The sequence below is a fragment of the Rhamphochromis longiceps genome, linkage group LG1 (assembly GCF_057381845.1).
Source record: "Rhamphochromis longiceps isolate RC_006_pf linkage group LG1, R_longiceps_female_GT1.1, whole genome shotgun sequence".
Classification (NCBI taxonomy): domain Eukaryota; kingdom Metazoa; phylum Chordata; class Actinopteri; order Cichliformes; family Cichlidae; genus Rhamphochromis; species Rhamphochromis longiceps.
In genome coordinates, this window is record NC_140557.1 from 16,524,361 (window position 1) to 16,549,019 (window position 24,659).

Here is a 24,659-nt window from a genome sequence, read left to right on the forward strand (position 1 = left end):
AGGAGAGTCAGCAAAATTTGCTGTCCACATCCATTCCTTGTTTGATTGATGCCGCACTGTGTCAGAGGCGTTTTTGAAAGTATTGATTTGATTTGATATGATTTATGGGCTATCTCAAGTCATCCTTTACTGACTTGTGTAAGCATATTTTCACTTGACAGACAAATAAGTCTGTGAAATATGTCATTTGTGGTTATCATATGAGTGATGTGATTAGAAAGTGAAACCAGAGCTTGCCTTATGACTGGTAATATGTGACAGGTATTTTCAGCTCACTCAACATTTCATATAGAAAATGATTTTTTAGTTTGATTATTGGTCAGATACAGTTGCAATCTTGTGGTATACTGAACAGATGTGTTAAAAATAACAGCCCTAGATGCCAGCGACTACCTATTTCACACTGATTCATCTTCTGCCTCCACCTCACCCTATCTCTAGCATCCTATTCTGTCACTAGCACTGTTTTATACAAGTTCAGGTCTGTAAACTGTGGAAGCGTACTTTATTCAATTACTAGTCAACAGGGAAATGGAGGATTATGTATTTTACCTAAAATACTGAAACCTTGAAACTTTACGCGTAGTATAAAAAGTCATATTAATAAATGTAGTTACACCTGTCATCATTCTTCATTTGTTATCGGGGCAGTTTTTACAGAATCAGTGTTGCAGATGAGAAACATTTTTAATAATAAAATTTATAATAACGGGCTTTTTTCTTCTTTCGTTTAAGATCTCCAGTACATGCTGCTATTGATGTAAAGTATACATTAAGTGGAAAATCTATTCAATCCTTGTTTGATCAAAAATGAAAATATCCCCTCTTTTCTGTCTTTTAGCTTGATATGCATTTTCAGTCTAGTCTAGACTGAAGGAAACATTTATGAATTCAGTGACACATAATCAAATTTTTTACATTTATGCTACCTGTTGGGGTTTTCCCTTGAGCTGTAATAACACATAACACAATCAAATTAAAGCACTGCCGTATACTGAATGTGTGCATATTTGTGTTGCTCTGACGATATATGGCAGTAGTTCTGACATTGACTTTACCCTCAATTCTGTGGTGCCCACAGGACCATGAACTGTCACCTACCAAGGAAATTGACTCTTTTTCACACATGCATAAGCACACACAGCCCCCACCCCCTATTCCTCATGCATACACACACACATACACACACACACACCTTTTCCCATGCGTTATTGTATTTATAAAACGACAGAGGAAAATTGTAACTTCTTACACGTAGTGGCAGAGGGATTTGTCATGAAAGGTATCCAAAGATAAATACTCAATCCTTACACACATAAACTCACAGTAAGACAGATGGATTCACACATACAGCATGAAGAAAGACACACAAGCCCATCCATCCATCCATTTTGTATCGCAAGTTGACAGATGTAAATGTGCCCAGAGGACAGCAAGACTAAATGAAGATGCATTAGACCTTGGGTGTGTGTGTGTGTGTGTGTGTGTGTGTGTGTGTGTGTGTGTGTGTGTGTGTGTGTGTGTGTGTGTGTGTGTGTGTGTGTGTGTGTGTGTGTAAAAGACACAGAAAGAGGTGCAACAAGCAACAGGGACAGCAGTGATTAATATCCATTTAAACATATGGCAATCAACGCTTACGGTCCTTCACTGTTCAACTTTATCCCGTTTGTTGTTGTTTTTTTTTCAGTTCTAGCATTTGAGTGCTTGAATTTGCATCCTGTCATATGCTTCTGTTCAGTTTAAAGGGCTTCTGAAACCAAAACAAAATCCAACGTCTTGAGATTGTATTCTTTCGATGATGCAACACCTCCTACCTCACACTGGCCACCACCGATAAGCTCTTGTTATCTGACTAAAAAGAGGCAATGATAGGATGTTTTACATACGAGATGCTATAAAAAGTTATGAAAAGTGCACCAGCTCAGTGCATGGATATAAAAGAGGACCGGGCGGAAGCAGGAAGAGACAGCCCTGACTGGGAAAGGGATAGATTGCTTTCTTAATTAACCTAATTGTGGGGACACTTCTTTACTCAAGCTTTGTGGTGAAGTACACAGTTGAAATACAACAGAGTGCATGCTTAGACTATTTTATTAAAGCCACATTTTGTGCGAGTGTAAACTGAATGTGTGCAAATATAGATTAAGAAGCAATTTATGCCGTGATATGTTAATTAGCTTCTTCCAAATGTTGCTTATGCTATTTGGCCACATGAAACTGGCCTTATGATTCATGCTTGGCTAATGCATGCTTATTTGGTGAAAGCTATAATTTAGATACTGTGGAGAATCATGTTTATGAAACATTTTTTCTTTTTTTTTTTCATTGCATTTCTTGTTCAGTTTAAATGTCTTCTCTTCTTTAAATCTCTTTCTGTCACGTGCGTCAGGCCTCTAACTCAGACGTCGATGATGTTATTGGATTAATTGTTAAAGAACTGTCTGACATGGGTTCCACGTAGCTTACATCCGGAAAAGTGAAAATGCTCACATGCATTAACATTATTGTAAAAAGTCATATATCCAACTTTCTTTTCTGTTTTGCTCTAATTTTGCACGCAAAGTTAGAAATGCTGACTTTTAAAAATAATAGATTTACTTTACAACTGCAACAAGACATACATGTATGTAAATTCATGGGTATGTGCCCGTGTGTATTGATGAGGCAAGTGGTGTTGATGCTTCTGTTTTTGTCCCCTCTGACACACCGCAGCCTCAAGGCAGGCCACTCTTACCATGACACCTCTGGTCAGGTCAGGGTTGTCATAGCAATGATGACAGGAAGGAAAAAGATAAAACAGGATGTGTTGGCAGTGCTCTTTGGAGAGGAGGCAAGGAAAGGGGGAGCAGAGAAGGGGGAGTGATGAGAGACTGGAATAGATGTGGTTTTTAGAGATTCTGGCTGAATGAGAAGACTTTTTTCCCCTACAGCCTGTATTTTGTGAATGTCTATCAAAGTGAGGTGTGGGGACCTTCAGGACTTATTGTGAAGGCTTCCCAGAGCCCTAAGCAAAGTTTGTTACACAGAAACATAGACAAGGGAGCAGAAAGACAGACTGACCTTTTAGTTTGCTGACTTTGTATTTTCTTTTTGTTCAAGTCATTTCTTTGATGCACTTAATACTATACAATTTCAGAAACGTATCTTTCAGAGAGTGGCACAATTAAACTGCTGCTTCACTGGTTGCTTTCACATTAACTAGATAGTTCAGGTCTAAAGTATATTATGAATTTGTAAGGAGTTCAAGCATTAAGCATTTCCTTGGCTGCATTAACTTTATCTGTAGTAATGAAAATCTTTTTTTGCACAGAAAGTGAACATATTACAACTTTGTAAGAAGAAACTGCCATTTGACATTTTAGCAGTGAATCAGTAGGTTGTCATAGAGGCCTTATAATGACCAACTCCATCATTTAGCTATTGACTGAAAAGATATAGTATAATGTGATTTACAGAAAAACAGGAAATGAAATAGTAAAGTCACCATAAGTCAACATAAACCATGCACGGGGAGCTTCGTGGCATGGGCATTGCCTGAAGGGGAAACCAGTAGGCAGTACTTTTTGTACTTTTGTCCATTTTGTGTATTTGCAAATCTGGGCTGAGCTCTCCCAAAGCATTTACATATGTGAACAAAACTTTAGTGCAGATGTTCTTTTTACAAGCAAATAATTGTAGATGTGTTCTCTGTTGTGTTATACAGAGCTAGACTGATGTTTCCCCTGTTTGTCCCCTGTAGCACTCTGTAGCCTCAGGCTAAGCCACTGTTTCTATAGCAACGACTGTCCAGGAGTGTGGTTCCCAAAAATGTCATTATTGTTGCACATGGCAGCAGGACATGATATTGTGCTTCTTTGAACTTTTAGGAACAAATGGACACAGAAGTCATCATAAAGTATCTGCTGGGACGCTTGGGAATTTCTTGTTTAGCTGTAAAATAAAATAGCTCGGGTGATGGTAGCAAACTTGTAAAACTATTTTTTTTAAAGGAAAAAAAAAGCAAACAATGATGATGGGTGTGTGGAATATACAATTAAGTTTATTATTTTTTCATTATATACAAAAATTATCCATGTCACATAATAAAAATGAGTCAGTACCACAACAATACTCGGATCGATATTGAACCGTTTGATACAGTGCTTTCGGTTCGGTACGCATATGTATCGAACAATACAACATTTTTTATTTATTTTATCAAGTTTTCTTCTGACGATGCTGTCTGTGTGGAGCGCTCAGTGGATCTGCGTTCGACTACTCCGCCTAGGCTGCACTGTCAAGCGCAGATTCACTGAGCGCAGTGCAAGCTAGCAAGACAGAAGCTAACCTCGTTGCAACATGGCAACTGCCTCAACGCTACCCGAAATCAAACCTCCCCCACCCTGATTCACATCTGGCATTTGGAACTATTTTGGTTTTCATGTGAGGTATGACCCTGATGGTAAGCGCGTCATGGACTAAAGTAAATCAGTATGTTGGATGTGCCACGCAATGCTCAATTGGTGGGAACTAGTGCGTTAGCGCAGTTAGCTCGTTAACGTGGTGACGCCGTTCAGCCCCACACACGGGGCGATTCCTGGTAACTCATTAACGGAGATTTGCTGCGTTATGGCGTTAATGTCATTTTAACGAGATTAACGCTGACAGCACTAGTGGGAACACAACAAATATGACTGCACATTTACGCCGACATCATCCTAGTGCAAAGACAAGTGGAAGCAGACAAAAACAACAAGCACGCATGCTACAAACTTTACCCGAGTCATTTAGACAGCCGTTAGCACATGATTCTCCTTATGGGGACCTGATATGTTTAATATGCTGCTGAGAATACAGCCCAGAAGAAGCGTATAGTATAGCTTTTATTTTGGAAAGAGACATTTCTCTGTAATAAACTCTCTTTTCCAAAGATGAGTGATTTCTCGATCAGATAGATGTATTTATTTTTTTTATTATTTTGTTGTTTCAGCAACATTAAATTTAAAAACTGTACTTTTGAGTTAAAATATATATTTATAATTCTAATAAATGACAAATTAAAAAAACATGAACATTTTTGTATCGAAAAAATATCGACCCGTGACACCAAAGTATCGAACCGAACCGAACCATGAATTTTGTGTATCGTTGCACCCCAGATAGATAGATAGATAGATAGATAGATATCCATTATTGCAATGGATGGGTATATATAGATATGAAGAACTTAAAAAAACGAATTTAAAATAATTTTTATCCATGCAAGTTTTCTATTGTTTCATTGATTAATAGGTAGACTTTCTTTAAAAAATAAATGCTATCCAGATTGATAAATTACTGTAACTAAGCTGTCCCGTCTGCACAGTTGTACAATGGGTGTTCATAATTAAATGTCAGTCAGTTTTTACAGCGTGTCAGTATAAACTGGTAATTACAGGCCCTTGACATGCTTAGGGACAACCTTTGTCAGCTCATGGCACCCTAGTAGTAGTCTACAGCTGGGAACCCCAAAGTATTATTGATCTAAAATCTATCCAAAGGTTCATATTAGAAGGCTGTTTCATGAGTATCTCAAGTGTAAGAAAATTCAATATAATAAATAAAACCCACTCTTTCAGGCTACCTTACTTTAACCCCATGTTCTTTTTTTTCTGAGCACAAAAACAGCTCAGAGCAGCATGTGGACAATGAACAGGGGAAGCTGATTTTTTTTGTTTTCAAATTAGTTAATTTTTAAGGGTTTTTACCTAAGTGTCAAGACTAAAAATAAACTAATCTGACCTGGGGGATAACTTAAACCACTGTGAGTTAACCTGAAGTGAGATGGTGATCAGAAATAAAATGAAGCACTCAAAGCTGCATCGCTCTTATTATGGAATAGATAAAAACTTTTTGTTTTGTTGCTGAAGCAGAACGTACCCCTGCTCACAAGGAAAAGAGGAAGCGAGGAAAAAGAGAGAGCAAAGCCCTTCTCAGCAAAGCAAAGGAGGACCAAAGTGCGAAACCAAAAAGACCTCAAGCATAAATCCCTCAAGCTTCAATTTAACAAGTTTGGACTTGAAGGAATGGTTCTCTTTGCTGCACTGTAGTTATTGCAAGTAGATAAATCTCTCTGTTTGTGATTCATTTTTTGATAACTAACTGCTCTTCTATTCCAGCAGAATGGGTAACAAAAATAATTTAACACAGCGATGACATGTGGAAGTGAACACTTCCAAGAAACAAAGTAGCTTTACGGTAATTCATTGACAGGATGCTTAAGCTTGTGTCGATGTGAAAATTAACTGTGATTAATAATAAGAGTAACTTATTCACTTAAATTATTTTTCCACAACAAAAAGCAAAATTAGCAAAGCAAAGTCACAAGCCAGCTGACGTAGTTAGGGCGTGTCTACCCCATTATTAAAATCCTGGAAATGCTCCTGGATGTAGTGGCGTGATTAGCAGCTAAAGAGTAAAAAGAGAAGTATTAACAGTAGAAGGAGAAAAAGGAGGGAATATTGGACTTAAACACATTAGATCTCCAGGAAAAAAGCCCAAAGTTAATGGTAGTAATTCCCCTCGTCAGCTGGATGAGTAAATTTGTAATTGCTAACAACTTTATAAGGTGATTATAAGCGCTTTCTGTTGCCCACAAGCAGTCAAAAAATATGTTAATGCTGCTTTTAAATAAGCTAGGGAAATGCTACTGATTCAGCACGATATTATATAATATCCAAAAAAAGGACTTCAATTTTGCCTGGTAGCAAGAATTAAAGTGTGGGTACACACAGAGCAATGAATTTTAATTGAACTTAAATATAAATAGCTAGATTAAGTGGCTGCTGTGTTACAGTAGGCTTTATTTCCTTTTTGTGTCTTTTGGTAAATACCTCGCGATTCTTTGGTTGTTGCTCTTTATGGTGCTAGCCATCACAACATGGGGATTGTATATCACGATGCAATATTTTGTAGTTTCATAGTCAACCTGGAAAGGCTGAGGAGAGCTGGTGTTTAACAGAGTGTAGCTGCTACAGTGATTACTCTGTTTAGCAGGTGATTGATGAGAGGCACTGCTGGAAATGTCACTTGCCCTGCTAATATATTTTCACCAGGGGAACATAGAAAAGGCCGTGTTAATACATTTTAATACATTTACTCCAAGGGAGCAGAACTGAAATGTAACTTTAAAGGGGTTGAACTTTTTTCCAGCTTAATGTAGTTTAGGTATCAGCTTATGGCTCCAGACAACAGAGCTGAATGTAGATACAACATGTTTTGCTGTTGTGGCGTTTGCTGTTATCGCTACACACCTGAGATCTAATCCACCGGTGTTGTTTTGCCTTGATTTATTACGCCGTTGTTAATTCTGTGGTATTATCTGAATTGCAAAACAAAGTGAAGTTTGTACTCTGGTTGCCCTTCTTCACTGGTGATCACTGGGAATTTATGCTGGAAACATCAGTGCTTGGCACACTTAAAAGGAAAATCCAACATTTCGAATTGTCAAGCCGAATTCAGAAATGTTTTTTCTCATTATCTTGGACAGTGCAGTCACTATTTCAGATAATAAACAGCTTTATGTCCCAGAGCAATAAATGCAGGAATGAAAGCTCTGATCTGTAATATCATTGGGATGCAGGATGCTGCTTTGAATTAGAATCAAATAAAGTGAACCACGCTATGTTTATCTGACTCTATTGTAGTAGGTATCCCATGGTTTTAAGTGCTGTTGTTTATACTAGGCGATTTGAATAGTGGTATTCATTTTGTTGAACAAGAGCTATTTAACAATGATATTCACATTACAGTTTTTCTCAAATGTTAAAACACAAAAGCCAATCCTATAACCCAAATGACCAGTAGTCTAAACACATTTACTAAATGTAGCCACCATATTCCAGTACCATAAACACATGTCACATGAAGACACAATTCACAAAACACAACCCTCTGTACTCATAAATCTAAACACATTTTTCCTTGCTAAAACACATGTTGCAAAACAACTCTGCTCATATCCTCAAATGAAAGCCCATGTGATGCAAAATGCTTGCCACAGTCACCAATCTTTGAACACAGGGAACACACCTGGCGTCATTCACTACACACAATGACTCAAAATTGAAGACACTTGTTGCTAATGCTGTACCCACATGTAAAAGCAAGTTCAGAGTGCACAGTATGCTGAAGGTTCCAAACAAACACAATGGATGAAGGCAGAGTCAGGGGAAGAGGAATTTGATGCAGAGGAGGGAGAAGAGCTGGCCCTGGAAGAAGAGGAGCAGGCCAATGAGGAAGAGGAGTTCAAATGAGAGGAGGAAGAGGAGCGACCAACGAGGAAGAGGAGAAGGCCAACATGGGAGAGGAGAAGGTCCAGGAGGGAGAGCAAGACAACCTCGCACCATCATTACGGACGAGATGCGAGCAACAGCTCAGCGACATGATGCCGCACAGTGATTGTGGTGTGTGTGTGGTGTGAATAACGTAAATAAAAAAACTTCACACCCTGTTCATGTTTTCAAGATTACTGTTGTGTGCAATAGATTCTGTTTTTGCATTGAGTTGTGTTACAGTAGTGTACGTACATGCAGGATTTTCTATAGATTTATACTACTCATATGAAACTCACAAATCTAAATGCCTAATCCTCTGCAGAGATCTACGACGATCCGTTACTGTATAGCTTCTAAAATATGCATTGGCAGTTATGAAACAAAGAACCTTCTCACAAATTGAGCATTGTGTTTTCAATTGTTTTGCTGTAGTGTGTAATGCTGTGTATAGTGTTTACAGTTTTGACAGCTTCGAGCTGCTCTCTTGGTGTGGGAGTTTGAGTTTTGCAGTGGGAAGGTGTGGTTGTGTTTATGTAGCTTTAGAGAAGGGTGTTGTGTTTGGACATTGGGGGACCTGGTGGTAACGTTTGTGAAATGTGTTTTAGCATTTGAGAAAAACTGTAATGATTTTTTTAAATGTCACTTATTATTAACACTTTTTTGAAAACAACAATAGCAACCAAAAAACAATCAGAAGTAAAATGTTCACAAGAAAGAATTAATTACATCTGAAAAACACACATTACTGACTAAAAACTTGGAGACTGAAGTTTCATTTAGCTTTTACATTGCTTATGAGATTTCCACCATCATTTGTGGCCAGTTAGTTATTACACAGCAATTTTATGTCATACCCTTTTTCCTATTTCAACATCGCACATTACACATTTGTTTAGATTTTTTTTATTTGATTGCTGATAAATATTATATACTTTCCTTTGCTAAAACTTGATGATAATTTCTTAATCTGAAGCAACTTCTTTGAATCTTTCAATTCTCTGTCCAGTCTTTTCAAAAACTGTATTAAATTTTTGTGCATATATATAAAATAAAGTGAACAAACAGAATTTTAAACTATAGTGTCAAATATCTCTAAAGTCTATAAATGGGGGTGGTGTGTGAGGGGATATTATTTATTGACAGTCCAAATGGCCCAGGGGAAGAAGGTGTGAGTCTGAAGGTGTGGGACCTGAGGCACCAACCTGAGGGTATCATGTCAAACAGTTGGTGGGCGGGGTGTAAGGGGTCACCTGTGATGACCCTGGTTTACCTGAGGCAGGAGGATCTGGTGATGCCCTCTAGGGGTGGCAGAGGGCAGGCAATTATTTTTTGGGAGGTGTTAATTACCCTCTATGCAGCCTTCCTGTTCTCTGTAATGGCCCCTATGTACTAAACACCCAGGCAGAAGGAGAGCATGTTATCCACTGAGGAGTGGCAGAAGTCCAGCAGTAGTTTCTGGTCCAGGTTATTCTTTCTCAGGATATGGAGGAAGTGTAGCCGGACAAGTTCTCTAAATTTGTATATAAATGTATAATAAAGCTGTTTTGAGTTGTACTTTGTTTATGCCGAGTCCTGCATTTTGAGTCCCTCACTTACTGCCCTGCAGCTGACACTTGACATCCATGCTATATCCCTTGTTGTCCAAATGCATTTGGTATAGCCACTATGAGTTCCATTACATTGAGGTGGAGCTGTTTGCTTAAAAGCCATAATGTAAAAAAGTAAAATTAGCCAAGAATAAACATCACAAGTTCTGTCCAAAGAGCACAAAGTCCAACTTTATCAAATTTACTTACAAATGAACTTACTGAATGAAAAAACAGTTAGCAGATTCTCACAAATGACAAACTTAATTGACTCATCATTGTGGCCTAATGTATTACGCTAGACTGCAATAGTTAGTTTGTGTTGAATGTCTTTATAAGGTACAATTTACAGCAAGGACGGCGTCTTGTTTGATCTGTTTGGGGAAAAGATGGAAACAGTTGACTTTATGATTCACTGACAAACATGTTACATTTGGCTCCATATCTGAAGACCTTTCCTTTGATTGTTACCCTTAAACAGTGTTGGGGAGTAACGGAATACATGTACCGCCGTTACGTATTTAGAATACAAAATATGAGTAACTGTATTCCGTTACAGTTACCGTTTAAAAAGGTGGTATTCAGAATACAGTTACTTTGTTGAAATAAATGGAATACACTGGGGTACTTTCCTGTTTCATTTTGTCGCGGGTCAGGACTGTTTGGGTTTTGTTTGACAGCTACGTTCTGTTGTTCCAGGCGGCAGCGTTACGGTTGCCATGGTTACAGGGCGACGCTCTCTCTCTCTGCGACTGTGTGTTTCCTGGGTGAGAGAGCGCCTTTTCGTTGTTGTTGTTGTTGTTGTTGTTGTGCTAAGCTAACAGGCAGAATGCTACAAGCATAGCTCTAAAGAATGTAGCATCATGTTCAGTGTAGTCCGTGCTGCTGGGAGAATGGACTGCCATACACGTTATGTGTCTGTGAGCGCTAGGAGGGAGAAAAAGGGGAGTGGAAAGGTACGAGCAGTCATCGAGCAAAAACGGGAGCTGGAAGCATGTAAATATAATAATAACCACTGCAGCCAAGAAGAGTGCCTGACGAGCCCAGTTGTAAGTAAGCTATTAAGACTCGACTGTACACCGTGTTCGTGTTTTCCTCCGAAAACAACAAGTTCCGTTGGAGCAGCCTTTCAACGCCTCTCTCTGTCTGTCGCAAGAAAAGTTGACCCACACAACAAAGTAGAGCTACTTTTCGGCTACCAGCCGACAGGGACCCCGCCGTATTATGCTGGGCTTACACTGTGCGATTTTTTTCAGTCGCGCGATTCAGCTCCTGCTCAAACTGTACGATTGACTCGCAGGGGTTAGAAGTTCATAGGTCACGATGCAGGGTCTCACACTATCCGGTTGTTCAGTGATGACGCGACGAATCCTACTTCCGGGTCTAAAGTAGTCTGCGTTTAATATGGTAAGGTAAGGTAAGGTAAGGTAACTTTATTTATACCTAAAGGCAAGGTAAATTTGCTTTACAGAAAAATGACAGCATTTGACATCCCTTTAAAAACACACATACCTAGTAAATATATAAAACTCACTGTGACACATACTTTAATATTTCGAATCAAAAACAGTTCTTATTTAATTCAGTGACAGCAACGGGGACAAAGCTATTTTTATAACGCTTTGTCCTGCATCTCGGAAATAGAAACCTCCGTCCTGAGGGAAGAAGCTGAAATTCACCCCTTAGAGGATGGGAACCATTATTAAGGATTGATAAAGCCATCCTCTGTACCTGCTTAGAGTACAGGGAGGCTAAACAAGACTGTGGCTCACCTATCAGACGACTGGACCATCTCACTATCTGATTTAGAGAGTTTTTCCCTGTGACAGAGGTCTGACCAAACCATGCCACCAAACAAAAGGATAAAACAGACTCAATAAAAGAACGATAAAACAAAGTTAAAATTTTTTGGTCAATGTGGAAATGAACAAGTTTCCTAAGGCAATAAAGGTGCTGGTGACCCTTTTTACAAACTGATTTGCAATTTTGATCAAAGTTCAGTTTTTCATTGATTATGGTCCCAAGATATTTATATGATTGTACTTGCTCTATTTTCTGACCTTTAATTAAAGTGACTGCTTGCCCATTTTGTTGTTTCCTAAAATCAACAACCATGTCTTTTGTTTTAGATATGTTCAGCTGGAGATAAGACTCCTCACACCACTGAACAAAGTCATCAATGACTGGACCGTGGTTAATTTCACCCTCTTTCAGTAAGCTGACAATAACAGAGTCATCTGCATATTTAATAATGACCCTGTTTTCATGTCTGCTCTGACACATATTTGTATAGAGAGTGAATAATAAGGGCGATAGAACGCACCCTTGAGGAGAACCTGTGGAGGAGAACACTGGGTCAGACAGAACCCCATTTATTCTCACTCTTTGTGACCTGTCAGTTAGAAAATCTAAAATCCAGCCCACCAGGTTTTTCCTGATTTCAAACTGTTCTAAAAGTCTTTTAATTAAAATATGGGGCTGTATTGTATTAAAAGCCGAAGAAAAATCAATGAAAAGAAGTCTTGCAAAAGTCCCTTTACTCTCTACATGTTTAAGAATTAGATTTAGTAAAGTCAAAAGTGCGTCCTCCACTCCTCTGTTGGGCCTGTATGCAAACTGCATTGGATCCAGCTGACCTTCAGTCTCTTTCATAATCACATTTCTGATGATTTTTTCAAAGACTTTCATGACAACTGAAGTGAGGGCAACAGGCCTGAAGTCGTTTAGAATTTTTGGACGACTAGATTTAGGGACAGGAACCACGACTGCTTCTTTCCAAAGAGAGGGCACATGTTGTGTTTGCAAGGATTTGTTAAAAATAACCTGAAATATAGGACTGAGTTCGTCAGCACAAGATTTAATTAGGCGGCCACTAATATTATCAGGACCCTGGCTCTTATTCACATTGACTGTATGAAAGGCCTTTTTAACATCGCTGAGTTCAATGATAAAGTGCTGAGTATCTCTCAGTTTCTGTTTCAGTTCCAAAATATCCTCGCTAAAATCAGAAGAACTAAAACGAGCATAAAACATATTTAAAACATTTGCAAAATCTCTGTCTGAATTAAAACCATCTAAAATGACCTGACTGCTGCTCTGGGGATTTTGAAACCCTGCTATGGTTTTCATACAAGTCCAGGCAGACCCCAAATTTTTTGCAGCAAATTTGCTTTCAAGAAGGTTTTTGTAGCTCTGTTTTGCTTTCAAGATCTCGATTTTCATTTCCTTGGTGGCTGTCTGAAAATCGGTAACAGCCCCCTCTTTAAAGGCCTGTCTCTTTTTCCTTAAACAGGATTTGACACTTTTAGTGACCCATGGCTTATTGTTAGCGTAAATTTTAACGCGCTTACGGGGTATAATCATGTCTTTACAAAATACTGCATAAGAGCTAGTAACATCCACCAAAGCGTCGAGATCATCTCCACAAGACTGAATAAAAACTTCCCAATCTGTACACTTAAAACATTCCTGCAAGGTAAGCACAGATTCTTCTGACCATATGTCAACATCCTTAGTCTTTGTCTTCTCTCGTTTTAAGACAGTTTTATAGATGGGCAGAAGATGCACACAGTTATGGTCAGAAGATCCCAGAGGAGGAAGCGGGAGGGATTTATAAGCATTCTTCACCGATCCGTAACAGAGGTCCAACATTTTATCCCGTCTGGTAGGACAGGATACATATTGATACAGATTGCCCAAAGTTGATTTAAGGGAGACATGGTTAAAGTCCCCCATTATAAAGTTTGGTGCATCAGGAGAAAGCGCCTGCAGCTTCTGCACTACGTCTGAAATGATGCTGCAAGTGGAGGCGGGGTGAGCCTTCGGGTGAATGTAAACTACGGTTATAAAAAGTTGTGGAAACTCACGAGGGAGATAAAAAGGGCGCAGTGACACAGATAAAAGTTCAACATCTGGTGTACAAATACATTCTCTAACAGTCACAGCGCTACAGTAACGTTTGTTCACATACAAGCATACTCCCCCTCCTTGAGATTTCCCTGTTACCCGTGCATCTCGATCCCGGCGGAAGGGAGCTCCAAAACCGTCGATTGAAAAATCGGCGTCCTGATCCAGCTCCGTCAGCCATGTCTCGGAAAAAGCCATTACACAGCTGTCCCTGAAGTCTTTCTGGAACCTGACGTTTCCCTGGAGTTCATCTAGTTTGTTCCTAAGAGACTGAACATTTCCAAGGATAACAGACGGCAGGGGAAACCGACTGACCTGTTGTCTCCTCATACGCAATTTAACACCTCCATGTCTTTTGGCTTTTGTGTTGTTAACATGTTTAATGTTATGTATTTTCTTCTATTTGATCTCAAAAAGCTCCTAAAACAGTCAGCGACCACTGTTGACCTCCCTCGGCTTTTATTACCGCTAATCATTTATTTAAGCTCAGTTTTTAAAACCTTACGATGTAACTACAGCCCAGCCCATGCAGCAGTATATGAATGACTAACCTCGTATTGTGGATAGATTATCTCAGTTGTTCTCCTGGCTGAAGTTTGGTCCTTTTACAGCATCCTGCCATGCGATTACATTTGTTCCTGACCACCGACAACACTCACGGTAACTTTTATCAAGTGGGAAAAAAGTTAGCTTGTTTATATTATGCTAACATAGCTGTGTCGCTAGCGGTCACGTAGCACATCATTATATACCAGCTAGCCCAACTTCAGTAACCCTACAAACGTCACTGCTGTTTAGTTTTCTGTCTTCATTTATGCTGGAAGTGATAGCAGAGCTGTACGTTTTAATTTGTTTCCAAAACCCCGCAGTCAGGACATGCTATATTGTATTTAGATAGAAGCTAGCGAGCTAACTCCCTGCTAACTTCTAACTCCGTTAAATGTCATAAATTCCGTTTTCATGGATGCCTGGATGTTAAACTCAATTGTTACACCTGGTAGAGGAGAAGGCTGATCATTTTATTAAAGATGAAATACTTTAGACAGTTTTTCAACTCTCAGTAATGCCATAGTGATCGTTTGATATATGGACCTGCAGCGGAGTTTAGACCCAGACACGGCTAGTGACGTCAGACTGAACAACCGGATACGGCCCGAAGCTCTGATGCGACCTGAGTGCTCACACTGTGCGTCCATAAAAATGAAGGTTATAACAGAAATTCTGTCGCTCGCTCTCCCTCTCCGTCTTTCACTCACACAGACACACCACCACCATCAACTTTGCTAAATTGCTAATGAAAAACATTGGTCAGGCAGCTGTGATTGAGCAGCAGTGTCGATCCAACTATTTTCACGGTTGTTGTGGTCGTGATAATTTTGTGAGGCCACATCGAAAGGGCTCGGATGGTTCTACAGGTTGTGCCTCCATCGCTTGTGTCCAGATCACACGCTGCACTGCCGTGCTACGCCGTCTTTTTCGCTGACATTTGTGTTTGCGCGTGCGCAGTGTGGCAAACTGCGGTGACACCCTCACGACCAAGCGATTGATGATCGGGAGCTGGTCGTGAGGTGTCAATCGCTTCTCGTTACCCCACGTATACTACACGATGCACGACGCACGATGAAGGCCAAAATCGGGCCGATCGCCAAAACGATCGCACGACTCAAAAATCGGCTCAAAATGGGCCAAAAATCGGCTCAAAATGGGCCAAAAATCGCACAGTGTGAGCCCAGCATTAGTCAGAGGTCCCTTTACTACAGTTCGGAGTCGCGGACCTTCAGTAATAGTAATAAATCACACAGCAATAGTACATTCACGTTGTTGTAAAAAGCATGATAATATTGTAGCGGGTCAGGGCTGTTCGGGGTTCTGCTTGTACAGTTATGGTTTGTGTATGTTGCCATGGTGACGGGTGACGCCCTCTCGCTGCGACGGTGTGTCCTTCCGGGGTCAGAGGGCGCCCTATGTGTGTTGTGGTTTTTTTTATTTATTTATTTATTTATTTTTTATTAGTAATATAAACATACAAACAAAATGCACCATATATTACAGATTCAGAGAATAAACATTTCTTACATATTAGCAACTTTCATATATAGTGAAAATAAAATATAAAGATGGGGTCACATAAATTAACAGATTATTAACTCACTAAATCAAAATCTTCTACAAAGGAAACAAAAAAAGCAGCCTTTTTCTTTTTAACTAAAGTCAAAGATTTAACCAACAGGTTTAGGTCGTTTTTCCAGTGAGCCAGTGTTGGTTTAATCTTAAAAAAGCGACATTTATGTATAAAATACTTACACAAGATTAATAACACATTAACACCATAATTAGCTTTCTTTTCTTTCAAAAACACTCCAAACATTATCATATTTAAGGTAAATGGGGTAATTTGAATCCCACTGGAATAAAGCCAGGTATGAAAATCCAACCAAAATATTTGTATAAAATTGCACAAAAAGAATAGATGGTCCAAATCCTCCTCTTCTGTTTCACAAAATACACAATTACCCGTTTCTATTTTGAATCTATCACTAAGGAGTCTATTTGTCGGGTAAATTTTATTCAAGATTTTAAATTGGACTTCTTTCCCTTTAGGAGGGATAGGGAAGGTGATATAATCAGTTCTTATTTTTTCAATTTCTTCCCTTTGGAAATCTTTTAATATGTAATTACGTCTAAGTAAATTTGGAGAATAAAGACTCCCTAATGAAGATCTAAGAAACTTATTATTGCATTTAACATCACAAAACTGAATACCATCTATATATAATTGCCTTAACTTGGGGGAGATGTCAGAATATATTATATCATTTACAACTATGTTTTTAAGTGACAATGGAATGGATTTTATAACCCGATTAAATTTACTTTTAGAACATTGGATATTAAACTTTTGGCAAAAATCTTGATGTCCTAGAACATGTCCTTCCTCATCTACAAAATGGGCAATTGCCCAAACACCTTTTGATAACCAATCTTGAATAAAAATAGATTTTCTGTTCATCAGTATATATCTATTGTTCCAAATTGGGCTATTATGTGGAGTGAAATTATGTTTAAATAACATTTTCCAATAAAGAAGGACCTGTTTATGGAATTCAGAGAGTTTAGCAGGTAGCTTAGTAATTTCAAAGTCACACTTTAGGAGAAAGTCGATACCCCCTAGTGTGTTAAAGACCTTACTTGGTATAAAAAACCAAATGGAGTGTGGATTATTTAGGAAGGATTTTAACCATTTAAGTTTCAAAACACCATTCATTATGTCAAAATCAATTGCGTTTCCACCGCCTTCAATGTATGGTTTAACCAAATCATCTTTAGATATATAATGGCACTTATTCCTCCAAATAAAATTAAAATTCAAGCTATTAATTGTTTTAATAACTTTATTTGATATTGATAGAGAGTAAGCTGGATATATAAATCTAGATAAACTGTCCATTTTGGTTAATAATATTCTTCCAAAAATTGTGATGTCTCTTTGTAACCACTTATTTAGGATTGTCTTACATTTGTCAACATTATCTAAAATATTTACTTTTTCTAAGACTTTGTGATCTTTTGAAATTGTGATGCCCAAATATTTTACCTCCTTCTTCACCTTTATATCGTACAGTAATTGTGAATTACACTCCTTTAATGCCAATAATTCACATTTATTTAAATTTAACTTTAAGCCTGACGCTTTTGAGAATGTAGTGATTATTTGTTTTACCAGGGGAATCTGATGTTCATTTTTTAAGAAAAGAGTAGTGTCATCCGCAAGTTGACTAATTATTAAAGAATTGTCCATAATCTCAATTCCGGCAACGCTGCTGTTTTTAATTAGAATTGCGAGCATCTCCACAACCATTATGAACAACAACGGAGAGCTTCCACACCCTTGCCTAATTCCTCTTTTGACGCCAAATCTTTTACCAGTGCCATAGCCTAATGACACAGAGCTATTTATATCATTATACAGTATATCTATTATCTTCCTAAATTTATCCCCAAATCCAAATCGAGTTAGTGTTTCTAAAATAAAAGGATGTTCTACTGAATCGAAAGCTTTATAAAAGTCCAAGAAAAGAATAAAACTGTCATCACTAATCAGATCATTGTAGTCCAGTAAGTCTAAAACCAATCTGATATTATTATGAATGTTCCTGTCTTTCAAAAACCCTGATTGTGTCTCACTAATTATACTTGAAACCCCTTGTTTGAGCCTTGTTGCAACTGAGCTAGAGAAAATTTTATAATCTGTATGTAATAAAGTTATGGGCCTTAAGTTATCCAATTGTCGTTTATCTTTGTTTGGTTTAGGAATTAATGTAATTAATCCTTGTTTCATGCTAGACATCAATTCTCCCTTTTCAATACTGGCCAGTATAGCTTTGAATAAAATTTCCCGTAAGTCTTCCCAAAAAAATTGGAAGAAATTAACTGTCAGCCCATCTGGACCAGGGGATTTATTAAGTGCCATTTTCTTAACAGATGCATCTAATTCTTCAATTCTGAAGTCAGATTCACATAATTCCTTAAATGATTCATCAATTTTAGGGATCAGATTATCTATTTGATCAAAAAAGACATCACAATCTGCTTGGGAGAACTGTGAGGAGTATAAATTGGAATAGAATGTATAAGTTTCATTCTCCAAAATTTTAGGGTCGTCACATTCAATGCCATCAATTAACAGAGAAGATATAAAATTTCTTTTCTGTCTGCTCTTTTCTAAATTAAAAAAAATATGAAGAATTTCTTTCCCCCTCCTCAATCCACTTGGCCCGTGAACGCACAAAAGCTCCTTCTGCTTTATTTAGGTAGAGCTGATCTAATTTAGTTTGCAACTCCATAAGTTTACTCCTTTCTTGGGTATTTAGATCATCTTTACTACAGCAATAAGTAATTTCTTGGAATAATTTACATTCATATTCTCTTTGCTTTTGACTTATGTTTTTACTGAATTGAATACTAAATTCTCTAATTTTGAATTTAATGAATTCCCATTTATTGATATATCCTACAATTAGATGATCAGCCATAATATCTTTTATAATTTTTTTGACTATGTTGCAGTAGTCTTCATTTTGTAAAAGTTTGGCATTGAACTTCCAATAAGTTCTTTTATTTGATTGTCTAATTTCCGATTCTAAGCACAGTTCAATAAAGCAATGATCAGATAGAGGTGCATTTGACATTGCAACTTTTACAGTGTGGCTAAGAATGATGTCACTTCCTAGCCAATAGTCTATTCTAGATTTACAAGCTCCATTTGGTTTAAACCAGGAAAAGCTCTTAATTTCTGGATTTCTTACTCTCCAAATATCTGTCAAGTTGTTATTAATCAAAAATTCTATAATTAGGTTATTTTTTTGTGGTATACCTGTCCTTGAGGGCCATCTATCAGTCCATTCATCAGGAGTCATATTCCAATCACCACCCATTAAAATGTATTCTGTAGGGTATCGACCTTTAAGTTCAAAAATATTTGAAGTTATATCTTCTAACATAATTTTATTCTGACTTTCATTGTTATATCCATAAACGTTGACTAAAATGAAAAACAAACTTTCAACTCTCATTACAGCAATCAACCAATGACCATTCAAGTCAGTTCGTTGTATTACAAGATCCCCGGGAAAGTTATTGAATAAAATTGCTACACCCCCCGACCTCATTGAGCCATGGCTAAACAGGATTTTGCTACCCCATTGGTTTGACCAAAAAGATACATCACTATCAGATGAATGAGTCTCTTGTAGAAAAATACAGTTTGATTTTTTACCTTTGCAGTACAAAAATAAGGCTTTTCTTTTAACAGATTCTCTTAAACCCCTAACATTTAAAGAACCAAAACAAATGTTAACATTCAACATGAACTATAGACAGAATATCACTCACCACGTGAGAAAAAGAAGAAAAAAAAAAGTACTAAATGCTGAGCTCCTCAGACCGCGAACAAGTTTCCACTATTTCAGTTTTTGTCATTTTTAGTTCTCCTGTCTTTCCTCAACTTTGCGTCCATCAATGAAGGCATGTGGACCACGAAAGTAGGCCCGTTTACCCGCACGTCTTGCTTCCTCCACCAGAGGCCATAGGCGCTGTCGATCTTGTATGTCCTCCTGCGGCAACATCTCCGCGAAGCTGATGCCTTCTTGCTTGCAGGTTGAAGAGTCTTTGGTGCGCCTCCACAATTCTTCTTTAATTCGCCTCTGTGTGAATAGAATAATGATGTTTCTGTTTCTGCCATCAACTCGTTTCCCTAAGCGGTGGACAATATCAACGGCCTCTTCTAAGTTCAAGTCAGGGGCAATCTTCTGAAGCGTTTGCAAAACCTTCACTCTAATGTTTTCATCTTTGTCTTCCTTCACCCCTTTCAGTTTTAGGCACCACCTCATTCGGTAGCGCTCTTGTTCTCTCACTCTTCTTTTCAAGTCTTCATTTTCTTTAAGCAGCTGTTCATTCGCATTTGCCAGTTTAACAACTTTCAATCTGCAATCAACTATCTCTGCAGCATTAAACTCTACAGCCTTAGCCAAGCTGGCAACCATAGCTGCACTTTGTTTGTTTTGTTCCTTGATATCCTCCAGTTGTGCTTCAAATTTTTTGTCAAGTCCCATAATGGCTTCAAAAATAGTTTTATTGGAGATATCATCTTCCTTCTCTGAAGATTTTGTTCTTTTCTCCTCTGGCGGTTGTTTTGAAGGAGTTGGCGGCGCCGAGTCTGTTCCCCGTTCTCGCTTGTTCATTGTTGCTCCCATAGATACATTTCAGTTTACCAGTCATGAGGCTCCAAATTATACCAGGAGTGGGGTTTGAACCTACGAGAGCATGCACTCATTGGAGCTTAAGTCCAACGCCTTAACCACTCGGCCATCCTGGCGCATCATTCAAATATATTGAATGTCGCAAAGAGAGGAAGTGACATAAGATTTGCGCATGCGGGGTACCGATCGGGTTTCCGGTACGGATCGGGTAGTTTTTTTTTTTTTTTTTTTTTTTTTTTTTTTTTTAAATAAACTTTATTTAACAAACAATGAGTATACAACATACGAACAGATGAAGTATACAAAACAACAGAACATGAACACACAAAGCCAGGGGTAAAAGAAAAAGGTAACAATTATAAGAATACACGCAAAAATTCACATACATAAATTGTTTTGAGAGCCTTTTTGTTGGTGGAGTCTGATATTGATTGTATGTACATTTCCACATCCTTAAAATAATGACAGAAATATGGTGTTTTGTTAGTAAACTTACATTTATGGATATAAAATTTAGCTAAAAGTATTAACAAATTTATCATAAAAAAACATTTATCATGCTTCTTGGGGAACTTAAAGAAACAGAATAAAACATTTTCCCATCGTAAAGAAAACTCCCTTAAAATATGGACAATAACAAACCCGCTAAATTCCTTCCAGAATCTCTGTGTAAAAGAACAGTACCAAAAAAGATGTGTCACAGTTTCTGGATGATCCCCACAGAAAGTACAATTAGTATTTATGTCCCTTTTAAATTTTACCATGTAGTGACTGGCTGGATAACATTTATGTAGAATTTTAAATGAGACTTCTTTTACCTTATTTACAATCAAATATTTATGGGGGACCATCCAGACTGTCTTCCACTTGATATCTGGAACAAATCTGTTCCAATAAGATATTATATATGGGAGAGAGACGATATCTTCTTGGAATAAACTACGTATTCTTTTATTGCTATTACCAAGTTCCTGTGAAAAGCAGATTTTTCCTATTGGTGACTCAGCTGGACCAGAGAGAGTGACTGAGGTAGAGATCGAGCTGTCAGTGTTTTTATATAACATTAAAGTCCCTGAGGGTATGGCACCAAGCACCATTGAGAATTCCTGAACACTGATTGGAAAATTATATAGTGCAATAAAGTCGTTGTAAGTAAGTAGTTGTCCCTCTCTATTAACCAGCTGAGCCACCAACAGGATCCCATTTTGGATCCAAGTTTCCAGGAAAAGTGATTTATTTTTATATAAAATATCTCTGTTGTTCCAGATAAGGTATTTGTGAGGTGAGAAGTTGTGTTTATAAATGAGGGTCCACGCTAAGAGGACCTGCTTATGGAAGGATGAAAGCTTTACAGGGAGTTTCTCAACATTGTAATTACAATTTAAAACAAAATTAAAGCCACCAAAACGAGAGAAAATATAATATGGTATAAAGTTCCAGATAGAGGTAGGGTTTTTAAGAAAATGTTTGGCCCAATTAATTTTGAAAGTGTTATTTAAAGTAGAAAAGTCTAAGACGTTAAGCCCACCTGATTCGTACTTATTCATCACAACAGTTTTTCTAATATAATGCGTACGGTTTTTCCATATAAAATTAAAGAGCATACGGTCAATATCTTTACTAATTTTCTTATCCAGATGTAAGGAGAGAGCAGCATATGTTAATCGGGATAACCCTTCAGCTTTAGTAATTAACACTCTACCTTTCAAAGACAAGTCCCTTTGCAGCCACTGGTTGAACTTTTTTAGGGTTTTCTGTATAATTGGAGTGAAGTTTGAAGAGCATCTTGATTTTTGGTCTTTGGATATTAAGAGTCCCAAGTATGTGACTTCTTGTTTAACAGAGATATTACAGATAGTATTTGCAGGGCAGTCTTTAATTGCTAGTAACTCACACTTTTTAAGATTTAGGCATAAACCAGAGGCCTCAGAGAAATCACTAATCACAGTAAGGGCTGGAGGGATTTGGTTTGCATTCTTCAAGAAGAGTGTGGTGTCATCGGCTAACTGGCTGATGACGAGCTCCTTATCAGCTATGGTGATTCCTTGTACAACACTGTTTGAAATATTAGTTGCAAGAATTTGTGTACAAAGTAAAAATAAATATGGTGAAATAGGACATCCTTGGCGAATACCACGTTTCAGGTCAAATCTCGGGGTGGAGCCGTTAATCATTTTAATAGAACTATTGCCATTTGTGTATAAGGTTTTGACAGCTTTACAGAAAAACTTGCCAAAGCCAAATTTTTCCAAAGAGTGGAAAATAAATTGATGTTCAATTGTATCAAAAGCCTTATAAAAATCCAGGAAGAGAATGAAACTATTGTCAGGTATCAGATCAGAGTAATCAAGTAAATCCAAAACCAGTCTAATGTTATTAGAAATGTGTCTGTTTCTCATAAAGCCTGATTGTGTCTCATCAATAATTGTTTCCAAGACCTCTTTAATTCTGTTAGCAAGTATTAAGGCCATAACCTTATAGTCATTATTAAGCAGGGAGATGGGTCTCCAATTATCAATAAAGAGTAAGTCTTTGTTTGGTTTTGGAATAAGTGTTATGAGACCTTGAGTAAGAGAAGGGGGGAGGGTGTTATTCTCTATACTTTCTGTAAAAACCTGCAGTAAAAACGGAGCCAGGAGATTAGAAAATGATTTATAAAACTCTGCAGTCAAACCATCTGTGCCGGGAGATTTATTGGCCTTAAGTGCAGAAATGGAATTACAAACTTCCTCCACAGTCAGAGGGCTGTCACAAGAACTTCTATCTTCCACAACAATAGATTTTAGGTTTTTAATATTATTGAAAAATCCTGTTGAGACAGCCTCATTATATTTTGAGTCATATAGTTTAGTATAGAATTCGGCACAGAAATGTGAAATTTCTCTAGGATTGTCAGAGACAATGCCATTAATATTTAGTTGATGAATAGAGTTTGTTTTTGATCTGTATTTTTCAAGTCTGAAAAAGTAAGCAGAATTTTGTTCGCCCTCCTCCAGCCACCTCTTCCTGGATCTTATGAAAGCACCCTCAGCCTTGCGTCGATATAAACCGTCCAATTTATTTTGAAGTTCTAGTAAACTTAATTTATCTTTCTCTGAGATTTCTTCTGGGGACTTCTGGTAATAAGAGGCAATTCTGCTTATTACTTCTTGTTCTTCAGCTTTCCTTAATTTAGCAATTTGACTCCCGTATCTTCTCAAGAATTTGCATGCTTCAAATTTAAAAAGTTCCCAATTGGTACAAAAGGACTTCTCTCTGTTAGCTTTGTTCCAATAATAAACAATTAAGTTATTAATCTGCATGTTAACCATTTTATCTTTTAGTAAAGAATTATTTAACTTCCAATAAGAGAATTTATGAGGTATAGTATCCAGTGTAAACATTTGGACGTTAATGTGAATTGCTCTATGATCAGTGAGGGGGGTGGCAAGTATATTAACGGTAATATTATCTTTATCAATACAGTCAGAAACAAGCCAAAAGTCAATACGTGATTGCCTGGATCCTGTCTTATTGCTCCAAGTAAAGAGTCTATCATCTGGAAATTTTTCTCTCCAAATATCCACAAGATTAAATTTTCCCATAAATTTTTTTAAGTTTGCACTGTATGAAGACTGCTGCCCTGGAGGCCACCTATCAACCGTATTGTCTAAAGCAATGTTAAAGTCTCCACCAATTAAGAGGACTGAATTTGGGTATTTGGAGAGCCAGAAATTAATTCTTTCTTCTAAGGAGTCAAGTAATTTATCATTTTCAGTTTTATTATTGTAACCATATATATTTACTGCAATGAAAGTACTGTTATTGTGTCTGATTAGTGAGCAGAGGTAGTGTCCTAAGGTGTCACAGTCAGAGTGTAACACATCTCCAGAAAAAGAATTTTTAAGCGTGGCAACTCCAGCAGAACGCTCAGAGCCATGGGACAACCAGACTTCATTACCCCATTGTGATTTCCAAAAATTTGTATCAGCAGGTGTGGAATGACTCTCTTGGAAAAAGCAAAAATCTGTTTTAAATTGTTTGGCAAATAAAAACAAAGCTTTGCGTTTACATGTTTGTCTTAAACCCCTGGTATTAAGAGAAACAAATGAAAAAGACAAAGTTATTAGAAAAAA

General features: G+C 37.7%; 1 protein-coding gene and 1 non-coding gene across 3 annotated transcripts in view; one reads left to right on the plus strand and one right to left on the minus strand.

Moving 5' to 3' along the window:
* Positions 1-24,659, plus strand: part of LOC146678517 (CUB and sushi domain-containing protein 1-like) — a 479,448-nt gene that overhangs the window by 230,713 nt on the left and 224,076 nt on the right. The window lies entirely within an intron of this gene.
* Positions 20,578-20,660, minus strand: trnal-uaa (transfer RNA leucine (anticodon UAA)). The gene has a single exon. It is a non-coding gene; the product is annotated as a tRNA-Leu (tRNA).